The 15,504-nt window shown below is 39.4% G+C and overlaps 1 long non-coding RNA gene across 1 annotated transcript in view; it reads left to right on the forward strand.

Moving 5' to 3' along the window:
- The window catches only part of LOC122804977, a 201,460-nt gene that overhangs the window by 175,912 nt on the left and 10,044 nt on the right, over positions 1-15,504 (forward strand). Inside the window, exon 2 of the long non-coding RNA XR_006365259.1 lies at positions 9,381-9,519. This is a non-coding gene — a long non-coding RNA (uncharacterized LOC122804977). The remainder of the gene's footprint in view (positions 1-9,380; positions 9,520-15,504) is intronic.

Consider the following 15,504-nt stretch of genomic DNA (forward strand, 5'->3'; position numbering starts at 1 on the left):
CTACCTCGTTGTTTGGCCCCAAAGTCAGAGACACATTAGTTAGGTGTGAGAAGGACGGAAAAACCCTTTCTGCTGTGGGTTTGCATTTTTCGACTCCTCAACAACCTTACTCCAGGAATCAGAGGAGTGGAAAGATATGGGTCAGGCCTTTTTGGGGCACACATGGTGATTTTTCCCCTGGGGCAGAGGGGAAACTCATTTGGAAGATGCCCCTCCCATGGCAGTGGGGGCCCGTGTAACCAGGGTTCCAGGGATTCCTTCTCTGGACAACCCTACCAGTGATTCTGAGCATCAGCCCGATTGCCTACCTCTGGAGGCAGTTGGAGGATGATTTTCTTTGCACCACTTAGACTAGCACTCAACAACATTAGATTCCTAAGCACAGATGATAATTACCATAGGTTACCATATCCCCCTTGATCTCTTTTCAAGGCTGCAAAGGCGAATCCCAGATGTTCCACCCAGTCAGAGGGATACAGCAACACAAGAAATTCAAAAGCTGCTTCAAAAGAGAGTCATCCAAACAGTCCCACCAGACCAAATAGGGTCCAGATTTTACTCAAGATTCTTTTTAGTGCCAAAAAAGACAGGGGACTGGAGGCCAATTCAAGACCTCAGTGTATTGAACAAGTTTTCTCAACAGACAAATTTCTGGATGGTCACGGTACAGTCTATCCTTCCATTTCTGGAGAAAGATGATTGGATGTGCTCTATAGATGTTCAGGATGTGAATTACCACATAAAGATGGACAAATATTCCAGAAGATACTTTCACTTCTGGCTGGGAGCCAGTCACTACCAATTTTGTGCACTGCCCTTTGGTCTCACCACAGCCCCCAGGGTGTTCACCAAATGCATGGCAGTGGTTGCAGCTCATTTAAGGCTGCAAGGATTCCATGTGTTTCCCTGTCTAGACGACTGACTCCTCACTGCCCATACCAGGCATCTACTGCTTCATGCCTTGGACTCTGTCCTAGACCTTGCAGATTATCTAGGCATTTCAATAAACAGGGAAAATTTGAAGCTGCCTCCCACTCAAGAGACAGAATTCATCAGAGCAACATTCAAAATGAAGTCCTGTATGGCTGCTCTACCTCTTCACAGGCTGCAAAGGTTAAGATCACAATTTCAAGTGATACTCTGTCATGACAAAGTCCCAGCTCACTTAGTCTTACAACTCCTAGGGTCAATGGCTGCAACAATCACTCTGTTCTGTTGGCAAGGTTCCACATGAGGTTGCTCCAATAGCTTCTGGTGGCACAATGGTCTCCGCTAACACACCCCATGTCTTACCTAATCCGCATAACCAACCAATGGAAGCAGAACCTAATGTGGTGGATGAAGTCAAAACAGGAATTATGGAGTCACCCTTTCACCCATGCTCAGCCCAAGGCTTTAGTGACCATGGATGCATCCCTGATAGGGGGGGGGGTTAGCATTATCAGGTAAAGACAGTCCAAGCCACTTGGTCCCCCTCAGAGGCCAGTTTGCATATCAATGTCCTAGAATTGACAGCTGTGTGCTTCTAGCATTGCAGACATTTCAGTCGACCCTCCCTTTGGGGGCAACTGCTATCTAGTTAGACAACTTGGCAGTGGTTTGGTACATCAACAAACAGGGTGGAACTAGGTCTTACCCTTTATGTCGGGAAGACCTAAGACTGTGGCAGTGGGTGATAGCATCCAACCACTTTCTGATAGCAATGCACATTCTGGGGAATTCCAACGTGACTGTAAACAAACTGAGCAGGTGCATTCTCCTGCCTCATGAGTGGTCTCTCAATCCCAATTTAGCAATGAAGATATTTCATCACTGGGGTCAGCCTTACTGTGACCTATTTGCATCTCCCATAACCCACAAATACAGCAGCTACTTTGCCCTGTCCCCCACTCAGGAGGAGTCCCTGAGAGATTCTACATGATTGCTACCAGGGACTGCTTTCTGCCTTTCTCCCTGATTCCCCAATTTCTGAAGAGGGCCTGATGGTTGAGAAGCAGAGTAATCCTCATTGCACCTTATTGGCCCCAACAAGTCTGGTTCCCCTTTCTCTGGCATCACATGGTTCACTGTCCATGGACTCTGGACCCAACTCTAGACCTCTTGTCTCATCCACAGGGGTTGGTCCATACAAACCTATACAGTCTCAAGATGACGGCTTGGTACTTCCACTTCCAGTAATTGCCAGGCAGAAAAATCTGTCTTCCCCAGTTAGATTCTTCTGGCTTCCCATAAACCATCAACCACAAACTTTATCTGAGTAAATAGAACAGATTTGTGCTGTGGTCTTTTGTAGAGAAAATTGACCCTTTTTCAGCCTCCATTGACAGGATTTTAGAATATTTATCAACTATTGTCCAGTCAGGAGCCTCAGCTTCTACTATTAGGGTACACTTAGCTGCTATAATGTCTCATTGCCTTTGCAAAACCTTCTTGAAAGGCATCTTGCATTTGAAGCCATCCTTTAAGGAACCCATTGAACCTTGGAATTTTACATTAGTTTTGCAAAGTTTACCCTGTCAGCCCTTTGAACCAGCAGCCACCTGTGACATCAAATTCTTATCTTGGAAGACCCTTTTCCTGGCAGCCATCATGTCAGCCAAGCAAATATCAGAATTGCAAGCTTTGTGTGTGAAACGTCCATACACTATTTTTCACAAAGAGAGAGTATCACTTAGAACCAACCCCTCTTTCCTTCCTAAGGTTGTATCAGACTCAAATATTAACCAAACTATAGACCTACCAGTTTTCTTTCCAAATTTCTTAAACAAGGAAGAATATTGTTTACATTTGGTGGATGTGCACAGATAATTATGCTTTTACTTGAACAGAACAAAATTGTTTAGAAAATCAGACCACTTGTTTTGTCCTTTTCAGGTACTTGACTGGGCAAATCGGTTTCCAAAGTTACCTTATCAAAATGGTTGAGAGATTGCATCACCTTTGTTTACAACCAAAATCAACTGAATTTATCAATAAAAGTCAAGGCTCATTCTACCAGATCAGTTTCCACTTCAGTAGCCTTTCATTCTAGAGCCTCTATGGATGACATTTATGCAGCGACCACTTGGGTTACCCAGCATACCTTTATCACTCGTTATTAAATTGGATACAGTCTGCAGGGGAAGAGCATCCTTTGGCTCTATGGTGCTCAGGAATATCCTTCCATAGGGCCTCCCAGGATATAAAGTAACTAGGGACTCTGTCCCAACAGTCAAGAATGAATGAAGATTAATAACATCAGTTAAAGAAGTTATGCTCTTACTATAACATTCCATATGTGTTGTTGATCTTCATTCATTCTTGACATCCCACCCTCCATCCCCCTCCAAAGTCTCCTGGAGGTTCGGATCTAGTCCTGGTATTGTAGTAGGGCAGTTGCTCAGGCAAAGCTTCTACTTTTATTTCTACAGGCAAAACTCGATCTGAAGGGAAGGGAAGAGAGTCACTATGGCTAGCCTTAGCTTGAGAGTTTCTGGCTGGAGTGAGCTTGTTAAAATAGCCAAGTCAGTTCCAGGGACAGAACCGAAACCTAACAGTCAAGAATGAATGAAGATCAGCAACACAGATGGAATGTTATAGTAAGAACATAACTTCTTTTTACAGCTTTTTACCATGGAGTAAGGGGGTAAGCAACTGTACCCAGAGGCCTTGGTCAACATTATACTATTTACAAACTCTTTCAAACATATGAATAAAACTATCAAAATGATCACCCTCTGTAAATTGTGGAAAAAATGTACTGACCTTTATTGCTTCTGGGGTTTGCTTTTTCCCTTCCCCATTACCTCCATGATTCTGGCAAAGAGTCAGCATCTCCTTTTCATGTTGTCTCCACCTCTCATTTTCTTTGGCTTTTAGAAGTCTCAGTCTCTCTGCTGATTCTAATCCTATCTGTTTCTCCTTTTCTTCAGCCTCCAAACACCGCAGTCTCTATGCTGATTCTAGTTCCAAACATTTGGCCTTCAGTTCAAGTCTCTAACTCCAGATGGATTTTTAAGTCCTCTGGGGCAAAGTTGAACCATCCATTTTCTGAGAGTTGTACATCCCCAAGGCCAGTCTGGTTGTCCTCCTGGTTGCTATTTTCTGATGCATCTTTGACTAAGGCTGCAATCATTTCTGCTTTAGTCAGGTTGGCATGCACTAGTTCTTTGGTTGGCACATCTCAGCCAACTCGCTCCTTGTCAGCTTGCCATAATCCTCCACTGACATCCTTGCCTGCTCTCCCTGACTAACTAAGCTAACAAAAAATAAATACAACTATTGTGATATGAAACTCTGAATGTCTACCATGTGGCTGCTTGAGAGTACAAGCACCTTCTTTAGTGAGCAATGTTTACAGGCTACAGGAGTTCACTATCCACACCACTGAATCCTAATATGTTATGTGGTGATCCCACCACTGCCAGCCAAATGTGATGACACTCCACTGGACCAGTAATCAAGGAGCCTTAATGCTCATCACTGGTAACAGTGGGTGACATTCACTGATAGAATGACAAGTGCACATACAGTATTTCCAGATGCAGCTCTCTGGATCAAGTGCACTTTCCCTTAAGAACACACAGAGACCACAGTCAGTTTGGGGCTGGTTTCTCACTCTTTCTCCAGATCCCCAAAAAGAATCCTCACTGGCACAGATATAGAGTTGACACTAAGCCAGGGTTCATAGCCAAGTCCTCCAACACTCTCTCTGTCCAACCAGTGCTTCATGTCCCTGCCCAAGTAGCTGGAGCACACACTCTTGGAGATTTGTTTTACACACACACACACACACACACACACACACACACACACACACACACACACACACACACACACACACCTAGGAAACGCTGGCACGGGTTTTCTAGCTATGCCCCCTTCTGCCCAGACTATAAGGTAGCTACCACTGCCACCAAATGTGATGACCATCCACTGGACCAGTAATCAAGGAGCCTCAATCCTCACCACAAGCAACAGTGGGGGACATTCACTGATAGGATGACAAGTACACACCCAGTATTTCTAGATGCAGCTCTCTGCATCAAGTGCAGTTTCCCTTAAGAGCACACAGAGACCACAGTCAGTCTGGGGCTGGTTTCTCGCTCTTTCTCTAGATCCCCAGTAAGACTCCCTGCTGGCACAGCTGTAGAGTTGAGTTCTTAGCCAGGGTTCCAAGTCAAGTCGTCCAATATTCTCTCTGTCTAACCAGAGTTTCATGTCCATGCCCTGGTAGCCGACACAGACACTCTTGGAGATTTGTTTTATTAAACACACACACACACACACACACACACACACACGCACGCACGCACGCACACACACACACACACACACACACACACACACACACACACACACACACACACACACATCACACATGCACACACACGCACACACCTGGGAAAGGCTGGCACAGGTTCACTAGCTATGCCCCGTTCTGTCCAGACTATAAGGTAGTTACCACTGCCACCAGAACCCCTTATCAGCTACTTTAAGGCCCTTAACAAAGGGTGTCCCATTTTACTGTGTAATATTAATATTAATATAAATGGTAGTTTGAACAAGACTCTTTGGAGTGCCCACATGGTGTCACAAAATAAATATGCAAGTACTCTCAAAACTTAAATATCACTACCAAAGATCAGCCACAATGAAAGGTTTATATATATATATATATATATATATATATATATATATATATATATATTTAATAATAGACAGTAAAAGAACAAGACAATACTATATATGTGTGTGCATATGTGTATATATATACATATATATATATATATATATATATATATATATATATATATATATATATATATATTCACAGTGACATCAGAGTTAAAGCCACAGAAAATATTTAAAACAACATCGTAGGACAGTCTCAAATAAATAAAGAAAAACATCTAAACTAAGGTTTACTATATTTCTGACTGCATCTATAAGAGTTATACTGTTCCCTAGAAACTTCATTAGAGCAAGGCAGATGTGGTGAATGATTTTTTCTTGTTGTTGTCAGGTCCAAGACAGAATGCAGAATGCTCTTTCTCACTAAGAGACTTCTCAGAATAATATCTCAAATATTACTGCTGGGATAGCTTGCAGGATGACATCACTTCTTGTCATCTGACATCTAGTTCCCAGGCCAAATCCCACATTCCTAGAAACTGGCAGCATTTAGCATCTACCTGTAAAATATACAGACAAGGCTTTTCCTCAGATCTGTGTCAGATGCTGGAAGTTATAAAACAATTGCATTCCTTCATGCTTCAAATGTACCAATTAGTTCATTCCTAGGACAATACAGAAAGTGTCTGAGCACAGAATCTGTGTCTCTAGCTGCATTGAAAACTTTACATCGTAACCTATAAAGTAATTTAATTTCAGATATTTTCTCTAAAGTTTGCTAGACTGAGGTTAACCTGGTTCATTCCAGTTTCCACTGTTAAAATATATACATTTAAACAGTTACAATAGTGCATGTACATTTCTGTTCTCTTCCAGTAGGGCACACTGTGGTTATATTTCAAACAGCACTTTGCAAATACCTTTTCATCACGATGTCTGTACAGGCAGTTTAATATACATATGACACAGTTCTAATGCATTTGTAACACAGGCATCTTTTATAAATCATTTTGATATTCACCAATTACATATAATTATTTACAAAATTCTAGCTAGCTAGCTATGCTGGCAGTATCTCCTTTCATCACAGAAGGAACTACAGATCAGGCATTTTGCCATGTATATTATGCATTTAGCATTACATGTCCCATGGCATTTAAGATGGAATGGTTTTAAACTAATCGGATGCTTAAAATTAGTTTCTGTAGAGACAGACCTACACTTCTGACAATTGTTACATTTTTAGGCTCCATATATGGATATAGATGTTGTGTTTATATACTTCTCCTGTTCCTTATAACATAAGATTTTTTTTAATTTCTAGATTTTTTTATACCCAAAGGTTAGCTTATCTACTCCTATGTATTTAAAAGTAGGAATATACTGTAACATGTACCAGTGTTTTTTAACAATATCCTGTATTTGATTAGTATGAACATCATAGGGTAGAGTGCATCTAAATAAAGCTGTTTTTGTGCCCCAAACATTATTATTGTTGCTTAATGAAGTAATGTGATTATCAGAAAATACATTATGTTCCTTATAGCCTCTTTTAAAAAAATCATTGACCATACTATTAAACTGTATATCCATGTTTTCCTTTCTTGTATTCAGTCTATCCACATGGATAAACTGATTTCTCACTATATTTTTAAAAACATTAGGAGTATGCATACTACTCTTGTGCTGATATGTATTTTTCTTGACGACATCTTAAATAATGTAGTTTCAATTTTACCAGTGGTTCCCTTAAACAATCTAATATCTAAAAAGTCTATTTGTTTATAATGTATGGTATGCTTAAACCATAAAAATTCAGTAGTCAAATTTAAATATAATACAATGTCTCAAAATGCAGAAAAAGTACCATTCCATATCAAAAACAAATCATTCACAAAACGCATATAAAAATGATATTAAGAAAGCTATTATTCGTTTCAGAAAAAATAAATTCGAGTTCCCATTTAATCATAAATCTGCATAGCTATTTACACTGTTTATATATATTTTTATGAAACAAAAAATACATTATTAGTTAAAACAAGTTCTGCTAAGTCACAAATGGTGTTAGTCTCAGCTGCTGAAAAAACTGCATGCAATGTTATAAATTCACGAATGTACTCTACTCCAGTATCATTCAGTATTGATGTAAATAGAGCCTCGACGTCTAATGTAACAAAGTAGCAACCAGCAATGTTGTTTGCAAAGACCAGTCATACCGGTGTGTTAAAAACTTGGATGTATCCTTAATAATTGTTATAGAATATCTTAGGGCATGTTTAAGTTTATACTCAAAGTAATTTGAGGTTGGTTTCACATGAAAATAGTCCAACATTTCCAAAGTAATTTCACCATTAGGGTGCATGTTATAAATCATACTATTCACTTTTGTTATAATACTATTGACTTGCTTCCTATCGATGGCTAAATACTCATTGCTACTTAACATACTATACATTTTAGGATTGTAATCATTATTATCTAAAATCACAATGCCACCACCCTTATCTGCTGCTTTTATAACCATATTGAGATGAGCGGCTAAAGATTTAATAGTTTGTTGTTGCTCAACTGTTAAGTTATAAAAACGACTGCTGGTTTTCATTGCTTGATAAATATCATTTTTTATTGCTTGTTCAAAAGGTGCTATAAGAGGATTATTCACTTACACAAAAGTACTACTTCTAGAGAACACATTTGTGCTATACTCAGCTGAATTACTTACACCATATAATAGCTTAAGATTCAAATTCCTTATGATCAGTTTAACATCAGTTAGCACATCAGAAATGTCTGTTATACTTGCAGGAATAAGGGTAAGACCCTTATTCATTAATGCTAGCTCATGTTCATTTAATGTATATTGAGAAAAGTTAAAGACAATTCCACTTATCTCCTGGACTGGCTTCTGGTTTGCATCCTTTGCCCTGTTTTATCTTGTTCTGTTCCTTCCTCTGCTGTTACTGAAGTTCTGTTGTTCCTGTGGTAAAGGATACGGTTTGATGTGAAATTGTTCTATCTCGCCATTCATTTTTTACTGATGGGTTCGGAGCCGATCTTGGCCAACTGCAAAAACTGAAGGTCTTCAACCAGCTCGAGGCCAACTTCCTATTCCATGATGCACCCAGATCTTGTTTGCCACTGCAACTTGATTGGACATTCACCAGCTCTCACCAGTGAATAACTTTGTGTTTCTCTTATATTTCTATTTATATTCTCAATGTTATACCTGTTGAAGTAGCTTATTTAGCCTTTAAATAGTACTTAGTGAGAGTGTTAGTCTTTTCTAATATTATCTTAGATAATATAGTTGGTTGTTAGGACCTTTTTGTTTGGGTCTTCCTTTCTCCCTATCTCAGTTAGCTTTAATTACTGAGAAATTAGTGGCCGTGTTTTTAGGTCCCTTTTTTCTCTTATTTTCATATTACATAGAGAGTGTGTTTATCTCAGAGTATAGCCCTTCTTTTTTACAGGGCATTTAGTGTGTTTATATTAGATTATTGCCTTTTTCTTCTCAGGACACCTAGTTGCTTGTTCTCATATTATAATTAGATGTTAGTGGCCGTATTTTAAGGCCTTTAAGACTTTCTATAGTATTACTTGTGTGTAGTGTGTGTTTGTTGGTAATTACAGCCCTTCTTTTTTATACAGAGCTGATAAATACTTGGATTATTAGCTAAATTTATTATAGCCTTTTGTTTGTTAAGGCTTACTAGTTCTTGTGTGTACTATTATTGTTAGAGCTCTCCTTTTTGGGTTCCATTTAGATGCTCAGAAGTCCTTTTACTTGAATACGAAAAGAGCGACACATATTGCCTGAACCATGGAAACACTGAATGTCCAAAACCAAGTAATTCGAAATGTTGAAGTGTCATGGTTGGCCCGTCTGCGGTATAGCTCTGTAAGGTAAGTGTGCGATAGTTACGGACCTTAGGGTTAGGGTGCGGGTTAAGGTAAGTGCATAGATAGGTAATGTATGTAAGGTTTAGTGTAGGGTTAGAATTAGGGTTTTGTTAAATGTATGTGTGTGGATTATTTATTTTGTTTTGGTATATCTCTGTAGGGTAAGTGTGCGATAGTTATGGACCTTAGGGTTAGGGTGCAGGTTAAGGTAAATGCATAGACAGCAATGTATGTAAGTTTAGTGTAGGGTTAGAAGTAGGGTTTTGGTGCTTTACTTTAGGGTTAGAAGAAGGGTTTTGGTTAGTGTATGTATGTGTTTTTTTTATTTTGTTTGGGTAGACAGTATGTAGTGGGAGGTGGAGTTGGCCAACTATGGGGATTCGACTTTTTGAATTTCGCAGTTTAGTGCATTCGGCATATTCACGGCTCGCACAATACTTGTCAGTGTTTTCGCATTCGCTTAAAAGGATTTTTGCTAATATAATATAAACCCTCCTTTTTTATAGGGCATTGTTGCTGTGCTTGACTATATTTAGCATTTGTCTTTGGAAGTATGTCCCAGCAAGAGAAAGAAAAAGCCAAATCTGGCTTCAAAAAATGCCCAAGATGTGGGCAAAAGATGTCCATAACTGACGGACATACTGAATGTGTCTTTTGCTTGGGTGAGGTACACCTGCAGGAAAGCTGTGCTATATGCCAATCCTTCAGCTTGAGTGTTGCATGAGAGAAAGTGAAAGCTAATGGATAAGGGTCTGCTGAAACCCTCCTTTCAAGAGTCACTGGACAAGTCAGACAAGCACTCTAAAAATATGGAGCCGACAAAAAATCCATCTACATTGAAATCAGCTTCTAGTAAAGCATCAACATCAGTTCCACAGCCTTCGGAACTGACTGTCGTTATGGTTAGGAGCCGGTCCCTGACCTTGGAGCCGGTATCTCCTACCTTAAAGTCCCCTATATTGCAATCAGTGGCTTCATCACATTCTTCACGGGCCTCAAGTAGACTTTCTGATTTGGATGTGGACTGCATGGTGAAGAAGCTTCTCTAGATACCAGCACTGGTAAAAATTTTATCGGCACCGCCCGCGGGGGTTTCAGTGCTGACCGTAGTTCCTCCTACATCTTCTTTTCCTCCTCCAATCTGCATGGAAGTTTTGGAGCCGGAGAGTGTGGAACTGATGATCATGGAATCCTTGGGTCTGATATCTACTCTAGGTTTTTCAGCCCTGGCTGCCCTGATGTCTTGACCGCTGACCGAGGGATCTTGGGGGTGACACTCACAGGTCGGGTCCGGGGAGGATAGTAGGACCAACTTGTTGCTGCCGACTTTACCTCTTAGGGCTTTGGCTTGAGTGAGTTCGGCCCCGACCTCTGGCTCGGAGCCCTCCATGCCAACGTAGATGGTTTACATCAACTCTTTGGATCTGTAGGATTCCTCTCATTGGGACTGAGGGACCTTCAAGGCTATGAGGAGGGCTTTGTCTGCCCTGATGACCACCCCATCAGTTCGAGCAGCTCCCTTCCTGAAAGCACCGGTGTCTGCCTCTTTATTACATGCTCCATTAAAGCGTAGCGATCCTGAGCCTCAGGAAGCTCCATTGGGTGAGCCTTGTTCTTTGGAGACCTCTTCAGAAGCCCCCACTGAAGAAGTGCCTAGGAAGAGACTCTGCAAGAGGAAGCATCTGGACTCCCCACAGGAGTCAGTCACTTCAGATACTGACTTGGATGAGTCAGAAGGGTCCCCACGGTCCCCCTCAGAAGATATCTCTTTTGTAGATATCTTAGAGATTCTTAAATAGAGGGGTGGCTGGAAATCCCTTAACCATTCTGATGATGAGTCAGTCCTCCTGAAGGCTTTTGGGTCTCAACCCTCCACCTCTTGGGTGTCTCCACCCTTCGATGAGTTTCTTGAATTACTCAATCGAAGGACATGGGAGTCCCCAGACACCACAGACCCTGTCCCTAGGAGGCCTAACAAATTTATAACTAGCCCCCAAGACAGACCTTACCTCACAAAAGGACTAAAGGAGTACCTGTTGATGCTATGGAGGTGGCAGCAGCCACCAAGAAGGAATTATCGGAGACTTCTTCATCTGTTCATCCTGCTAATAGAGAATCTAGGATTATGGATAAATATGGGAAGCATATGGTTAGTTCAACGGCCTCGTCCTTTGATTGCTGGACTACCTTACACATTTTACTAGGTTACAAAGGGATCTCCTGAAGGAGCTAGGAGACACCCTACAGAGTTCAGTAGCTGCAGGAGTTTCAGACAAGGTAACTTCCCAGCTCTCCACTCTTAATTCGATGGTGAACTCTTCCATGCATCTATTGTCATATGCAGCTGATGGTACGAGCAGAGCAGCAGGTACAGGAATCACTCCCAGGAGACATTACTGGATGCGCTTATGTTCCTTTGTGGAATCCTTTAAGTCTTTCTTCATTAACACCCCTTTTGATGGTTCATCCCTTCTCAGACCTAAGGTAAAGGAAACTCTTACCAGGAGTGAAAAAGACGGAAAGACCTTGTCTGCCATCAGAATACATTTTTCTATCCTGAATAGACTCTGACCCAAAGGGATGGGAGGTCAAAAGATATGGTTCCATAAATCTCAAGGATCTTTCCAGAACACTCATGGTGAAACCCCCTCTAGAGGCAGAGGAGGGGGAAGTAATGGAAGACATCGCCCATGTGGCAGACGGGGTCCGCAGAACCAGGGCAACAGAGATCAGTTCTTTGGCAAGCCCTGTCAGCACTCCTGAGAGGAGATCTCTGGAGGCAGTTGGGGGACGCCTATCTTTGTACCTAGACTCCTGGCTAAAAATAACAAAAGACAGCTGGGTACAAAGCATAATATCCAGAGGATACTCAATTCCCTTTGCCACTCCACCCCCTCTAGTAAAGAAAATCCCAGACATTCCACCCAGTCACAGGGACCAAGCGACCTTAGAGGTCCAAAGGTTGCTGGACAAAAGAGTCATCCAGCCAGTCCCAGCAGACCAGAGAGGATCCAGAACTTACTCAAGGTTTTTTTAGTTCCAAAGAAGACAGGGGACTGGAGACCTGTTCTGGACCTAATCAGACTAAACAAGTCAGTGAAAAAGGAGCAGGATACAGGAATAAATACAATTTATTAAGCGCTTTTGTCAAATATTAGGATTGACTTCTTCAGAATACCCCACAAAAAGCAGAAACAAACTGATAAAAAGTCCAGAAGCACTATAGCAAAAAACGGCAACACAAGGTTATAAAATTCGTCTTCTAGTTTAATAAGATACACGTACAGTTGGTAAGCGCTTTCGGCTGTGTAAACTCAGCCTTCATCAGACAAAGTGAAACACACTGACATTAGTTTATATATTATGTGCTTAATTGACCAATTAATAAATAATTCAATTAATAGATCTTATTGCATCTAATAAAATCTCAATTTGCATAAAATGTGCACGCCAATAAAATACGCATAATATAATATATAGCACAATTAAACAAACAATGCATACAATAAATATCATTATAAAACCATAACTAATAAAATTGTCTATCTGCTGAGTTACACAATGTAGCCATTGATTAGATACAACATGAGTAATGCTTGAGACATCAAAACTTTTTATAAAGACCTTACTCTATGTGGGTATTGATACATTACATGATGTATTTATTTATCTATTAAAAGCCCTCAACTTTAATATACTGGAAATGGATATAGAATCATTTATTCCTGGAGTATGTGTGGCATTAAGAAAAACTTGCCACCAATACTCTTTAGATTCTAAAATTATTTTCCAAGGGCCTTTCCTAGGAGATGGAACCACCTGTTCAAGTACTACAAATTTAAAGTTATGAGTGGGATACTGAACAAGATGTCTATAAAGTGCATTGTTTTCGGATTGTCTATTAATGTCTTATACATGTTCATATATACACTGTTTTAATTTCCGCTCAGTTTTGCCTATATAATAGGCTGAGCATTCCATGCACAAAGTTGCATAAACAACTCCAAAAGTATTGCAATTATATTTCCCTTTAATTAATATATTATTACCATTTATGTGCACTTGATCAGTTTCCATTATGTATGTACAATATTTACACATATTACATTTTTTCATAGAGGCATTGCTAATATGTGTTTTAGGACTCATCTGACACCAGTCCTTTAAATTTTTGTCTCTTTTGTATATAATAGATGGTTGAATACCAAATAACTTCATCAATTGCTCATCTCCTTTTATAATAGTCCAATTTTTGTTAACCAAATATTTGACATATTCCGAGTCTTGCGTATAAGTAGTGATGAATGCAGCATTATTATTATTAAATAAACCTATTGCTATATTATCCTCCACTTTGATGTTATTATTATTATTAATACCATTATTACATATTTCGTATTCAACTGATAATACATTAGATGCATTTTCTTGCTGCATTTGATGAGGTTCCATAAACTCAATTGATCTTAACAAAGGCTTGTAAAATCCATTTCTCCTTTTTACTACTACTTCACTAACTATACCATCAACGAACCAACTTGGATACTGTCTATTTAAAAACATATTGGCTATATATTGACACTCAGTTATAAATTCATCATACACTGAAACCATCCGAGCAGCACGCACTAATTGCCCTTTTAACACTGCCTTTTTTACATGTTGCGGATGGTGACTTTCAAAGTGTAAAAATTTATTAGAATAAGTCTTTTTCCGATGGATAGTAGCTTTGAATTTTTTATGAACAAAATATTTTTGTAAACAGACATCCAAATATGCTATCATGTCCTTACTATATTGGTGTGTGAATTCCAAAAATCCGGTAGTGGCATTAATATATGTTAAGAATTCTTCAATAGATTGCATAGAACCTTCCCAAATGAAAAATAAATCATCCAGAAAATGATTATACATCTTGACATGTTTCATAAACATCGAAGATAATAATAATCTGTGTTCCCATGCAGCCATAACTACATTTACATATAATGTACCAACTGGTGAACCCATCTTCAGAATACCCGACAGTCAGCAAGACCATCATTTTATACATACAACAATTAAGCCATTGATTGAATACAGTTGAATAATTGAATAATTAAGCATACAAATGTTGAAAGACATAGACTCCCTTGTTTTCTGAATTGTCTCTTTACCAGTAAATTAAAATAATATAAGCCATTACTTAGTACCACTGTAAAAAATGTATATGTGTGTGGTAAATGTGTCCCCTAACACTAAATTAGAAAAAATGCCAGTTTGTAGGTGTAATACAAAACTATCAACTGTTTTTAGAGAAAATATGAACATCATATGTATAAATCTGTGCAACAAGCAATATATACAATAAAATATGTCCATTAGAAACCCAAAATGACTTGGAACAAACAATAATTAATATCACTGCTATAAAAACTTACATAAAAATGAAAAACAAGGTCATAGTGTACACCTCATTAAAATAAAAAGTCTGCTTTAAGTTTTAAATAACTGGTGAGGGACACCATATCATTCAAACCTGGGCTGGTAGTGGCATTAACTCTGAGTTGCCACATAAGTTCTCTAAATTCAAGGAACCAATCACTGGGTCCCCCTCTCTCATCCATTACTACACTTTCCAGAATGATAAACTTGAAATTGTGGTTTGGAAATGTATTAATGTACTTTGCCAGGGCATTTTTGGTGTTGCCTTTAGTTATATCATATGTATGCTGATAAATGTGTGTCCTGAAGGCATTTTTGGTCTGCCAATATAAAACCCAGGACACGCCTGGCATATAGCAGCAAACACTACTTGTTTACTCGCACAGTTACAATTCTGGTTGACTTTTACCCATCCATAACCTTTAATAAAGATTATGTCGCACTCTAACATGTATTTGCATTGAGTGCAGTGCCCACATTTTATCATTTTCCCAGTACCAGGTTTTGTGATCTTACGATTGGACTCCAAAAGGTTCTTAATGCTGGAATCCTTTTTGTATATTA

This window comes from Protopterus annectens, chromosome 6.part0, assembly GCF_019279795.1.
Source record: "Protopterus annectens isolate FY-2018-M chromosome 6.part0, PAN1.0, whole genome shotgun sequence".
In the NCBI taxonomy this organism is placed as follows: Eukaryota; Metazoa; Chordata; order Ceratodontiformes; family Protopteridae; genus Protopterus; species Protopterus annectens.